The following is a 4,931-nucleotide window of genomic DNA, read 5'->3' on the forward strand; positions in this document are numbered from 1 at the left end:
TTGTGGCCGGCACTCTTCCACTTACACTATTGTTTGGTTATAAGGAAATAAGGAGAAGAGAGCTTTGCTCAAGCTCCACCAAACAAAGTGTCCTCTACATCCCCTTCCCCTTCTCTCCATCCCTTCGCTTGCACTCTCTCCAACCGCACCTTCATTGAGCTGAAAGAAAACTAGAGAGAGAGAGAGAGAGAGAGAGAGAGAGAGAGAGAGAGAGAGAGGGATTTATTTTATGAGCAGCCTGATAATCAACCTTGCACTGGGGAGCTTATGTTGATGCCCATGCTTGGTTCATCTGAGTCTCTTTTGAATGCTGATAACAAAAAAATTTACTATGAGGGCATGCCAATGCACAAAGGGGCGGTATGTGGACATTTTTCTTGCTTTTGAGGTAAGCAGTAGCACTGTAAAGTACCTAAGAAAGGGTGTTATGTTGTGTTCAGAGATTACGCAGACATGGAGACATGTTTGAACGGACAGCCGGTGGGTTTTACAAGTCGCATGGGCGAATTGATGACACAATGAACCTTGGTGGCATCAAGGTTTAGTTTGCTTTTTTCAATGTCTTATTTCTTTTATAGGTATATGTATGTTTTGTGCAAGTGTTGTAGCTCACAAGGCGTTTTTGGTTTAGTAGCTGCCAGTTATTTGTCTCTTTTGTATCTTCCAATTGGGCTCACCCTGATTGATGGTGCTTCTGGAGGCGCTCTCAGACAAGTGCAGTTGAGATTGAGCGGGTATGCAACAAAGCCAGTGAACACATCATAGAGACGGCTGCTGTTGCTGTCCCTCCAGATGGGGGTGGGCCAGATCAGCTTGTCGTGTTTGTGGTTCTCTCAGATTCTGCGAGCCCCCAGCTTACTGTTGAATATCTCAGAATGGCTTTCACTCAAGCCTTGCAAACTGGGCTAAATCCATACTTCAAGGTATTGAGCTGTGAAAACCCTTGTCTTGAAAATATGAAGTTCTTAGGCTTTCCAGGTGGTTGGCTATTTGGGTGCTTGCACTGCTTAGGAAGGGTTCTTTTGTAGATGCTTGCTAGACTAAAGTTGTCATTTTTGGTCTTGTAGGTGGGCTGAGTGATGGTTGTTGCAGAATTTCCTCGCACGGCTACGAACAAGGTGTTGAGGAGAGTCTTGAAATCCCAGGCCATGAATGCTCAGAAGTTACGAAGCAATCTTTGACAAAGTTGAAGATGATCAAAGGGGTATGCATGGCTATAGCAAACTTTAATGACAGCAGTATGCGTATGCCTGAAAGTTTCCTTCTCTAATCATCCTGCCTTCTGGAAATATTTGTTCAGCTCTGCCCCTTTTTCGAAGGCCAAACGTACATATGACCCAAAGTTTATGTATTATTCGTGCAAATGATTGTTTACATATGAGTGTCCAAAGGTTTAGGAGTGGAGAATGTGTGGTCTTAGGTTCAATCCCCTCATAATGTGAGTGCCAATACCGATAGAGGTTTGATTCCTTGATTTGCCATCGTGGGTTTGGATGTTGGTTGTTGGCAACATGGTGGTTGGGTCAAAAGGAAGAAAGACAGCTTTATCAATGTCTAGTAGTGTCCAAAGTCGGTCTATGAGACAAATCAATGTACAATTGGTGGTCTCCTTCTACTTCTTTCTATCTTTTGTGGTGCTTATGGCCTATCAACTACCTCAGTTTTGTGCTAGTTTTGCCTATTAACTCTTCTCTTAGTGCTAGGCTTCATTATGGCCGAGTCTGCCTTGCATCTCTAGAGTTATGACAAAAACTCAGTTCACAGTTCGTTGTATTGATGTATGCTCGTGTGTGTGTGTGTGTGTGTGTGTGTGTGTGTGGGGGGGGGGGGGGGGGGGGGGAGCATATATTGATGCCTAGTTCTACACCCACTATTGGGCACTGATGGCGTTAGTGGGGATGTTGTTAGTCAATATTATGCATGGTGGAGCTGATGGGCATATTGTCTTATGGGTGACTACCATGAGTCTATACCTTGCACTTTCCTTTAAGGGTGAATTTGGGCTTATCCTTGATTTATCTAGGTATATTTTTTAGTTGTATAGTAGATATGCATACTTCACATTGTAAAGTTTTCGCACGAGTTACGACCGATTGATATTGTGCTAATTCTTACTATCTTCTGTGCTAATTTTTTTATTTAACACTTCTTTTAGTGCTAGGCTTCATTATGGCTGAGTCTCCCTGCATCTCTAATGTTATGATAGAAACTCGGTAAGAAAGTCTTTGTATTGATGTATGCTCGTGTGTGGTATGGATGTATGGGAGCATATGTTGTCTTGTGGGTGACTACCATGAGTCTATACCTTGCTCTCTCCTTCAAGGATGAATCTGGGCTTATCCTAGATTCATCTAGTGTTGGTTTCCTTTGGATATCCGGGTAAAACACTTGAAAGGTCAACATACAAATCTCAAGGTGGAGAGAGAGAGAGAGAGAGAGAGAGAGAGAGAGAGAAATGAAATGATATATTAGTGGCTTCAAAAGGCAAAGTGACCTATAAGACCAAAAAGTTACAAAATGGTGAATCTGATACAGTGTCTTAAGTACCAAAAAGAAAAGACTAATTGGTACCAAAAGAAAGGGTACTAAAAAAGATACTGTAACATTCTGAACTATTGGAAGTGGGCTAAGCAGCTAACAAAAACTGTGTAGGTTATGAGTAATAGTTGATACAATCAGTGATACAATCTCAATGGAGGTGAGTGGATAATGCATCACCATCAAGACATAGGATATCCATCATCGATCATTGACGGATCTCATCAGTATCCTCCATGGTCAGTACCCTCACTGGACGTCTTGCATGCCAAACTAGAATGGTTTGGATTCTCGAATCTCTATTATAGCCTCCATCGATGTTGTGAAGCTCCTCGTAGTCATGGGCGTTTGGATCTCCCTAGCTCAGTCGCTTGATCAATCAACATGCCTTTGGTGCAGGTGAGATTTGAGTTATGCTGTAAGAGCTGCTCAAGCTGCCCAGTGGCCAGTCCAAAGAAATGTGTAATCTTCCTTTGAGACTGGCTCTTCCTCATTAGGCTCTCTCTGTGTTTGCGCAACTCTAGTAAAAACAGTCCAAGACATCTCTAGTCGTGGTATCTCACGACTCTAGAAAGTGGTCCAAACCCGTCTCTGAACAGGCAATGAAAGCGGCCACGTATCTCATAGTATACCACGCAATGACATATGTAGTGCAATTGTGTCTCTGGCTCCAAATGGCATAAGTGACATATTCTTTGCTGGTATTCTGCCATATCTAACAATCTCAATGTGAAGCTAATGCGAAGATGTGCGTGTCTTACCAATAGCACACCTTATCTCATGAGATAAGTGTATCCATGTATCTGGGCCTAGTCACATCGCCATCCTCCGCGAGTGGGAGAAGATGCTCTCTATAGAAAGCCATCTTCGTGCCAAACTCTTGTGTCGGCTGTATCCATGTCCACCTGATATCTAGTTGAATCAAGTCTTGATGGATGAGTCTAGCGATCTTTGTCCGTGTGAGAGTCAAAGAGGGTGCATCTTGAGAGTAGTGGATGGGGGGCAATGTGTCCATGCCAAAACCATGTAAGTGAAACCATGATGTCATATGTCCATATTAGCAGGCCGTATCCCCCTGTTGCACTAGTGTTCTGGAGCACTCAAGGGCTAGCCGGGCATATCTATCTTTGGGGAGTCCCATAAACTGTGTATAAAGGAGTCCGATCTGTAAGTGCCTTGACAACCAGGAGATGTGCAGGCAACTCAGCTCGAATAACCGCACGCGGTACTGAAGCCTTCGCTCTAATCATCCGAGAGATCATAGAAACCAAAGGTCTTTCTATACCTCTCTATCCCTCAGTGCTACCACTCCAATGATGATCCATTGAGGGTCCCCATATCTGAACTCCGTATAGCATAACTTAAGCCACTAGAGTGTCAAAAGGCTAGAGCTTCGTTCGAGGTTCTTGAAATTGAACCTGCAAACACATCTTCTCCAATCCCCCCAATGCTGCATAAGCTCTGGTGAGCCTAGTCTGTGCTGCTTTCCTCAATGAAAACACTGGCCCATCAAAGACTACCCCAAGGTAGGTGTATGCATCCATATACTCCACTAGCTCATGACCATAGGTAAATGTGGGTGTTGACCTCTTGTCCCAATGCGGTGTGGGGTTAAACACCATCTGACTCTGGGCAGTCTGTCAAATGCTTGGCGGAAATCCACAAAAATACAATAGATCCACGCTTGCCATGTACTCGATAATGGCTCTGAGTGTCAAAATGTGATCAAGTGTAGGGAAACCCTCTGCTCGTATACCCTCTCCCTTTGCCCATCTACTCAACTGCTGCTCAAGAATGGATGTGGACAATTGAGCCAATGTATGTCCAATCATGATAGTGTGATAGTTCCCAGGCTTCATAGGGTTCCTATCCAAGCTTTGGCTTGAGAGCTTGCCAGAGAGAGAGTTGTCAGACATTGTACTTGTTGAAGCTTAATAAATTAAAAAATATTGAGAAGGGCCAGAATTTGGGGTTAGTGCTTCTAGGCGCGGAGCTCCGCCGTGTTTGGGGTGTGTGTGTGTGTGTGTGTGTGTGTTTTGAGTTATATAATAAGACATAATCGAACTTTTACATTCAAAAGACAGCTGGCTTCATAGAAAAGGCAAAAATTAGTACAAAAATAACTCAGTCTTAGAATTATCTTTGTACATGGTATATGAGAATGAAGCCTCATTCTAGTATACAATGATAGTGATCCAATAAAGAATTACTTCCCAAGTGGTAAAAGCAGGTATACTATTTGATTGACAATAGCTTTAAGCCAAAAGAAATTACAAGAAAGGATAGAGTCCTCACCTTTATTCATCCAAACAAAACAACAAATTTATTAACCTTGGATGTGTATTACAGGTGTCAATGGACATTATCAGTTATTATCCATGTCCAACTTACAA

At 43.0% G+C, this 4,931-nt stretch overlaps 1 pseudogene across 1 annotated transcript; it reads left to right on the forward strand.

The window, feature by feature from the left end:
- The first annotated feature begins 267 nt into the window (after window positions 1-267).
- On the forward strand, window positions 268-1,681 carry LOC147463047 (putative CoA ligase CCL12; annotated as a pseudogene). Its single transcript, XR_015184822.1, has 4 exons — window positions 268-360; window positions 441-539; window positions 711-923; window positions 1,068-1,681. The product of XR_015184822.1 is annotated as a putative CoA ligase CCL12 (transcript).
- Window positions 1,682-4,931: the final 3,250 nt, after the last annotated feature.

The sequence above is a fragment of the Adiantum capillus-veneris genome, chromosome 2 (genome assembly GCF_014529385.1).
Source record: "Adiantum capillus-veneris isolate H3 chromosome 2, ASM1452938v2, whole genome shotgun sequence".
Taxonomy (NCBI): Eukaryota; Viridiplantae; Streptophyta; class Polypodiopsida; order Polypodiales; family Pteridaceae; genus Adiantum; species Adiantum capillus-veneris.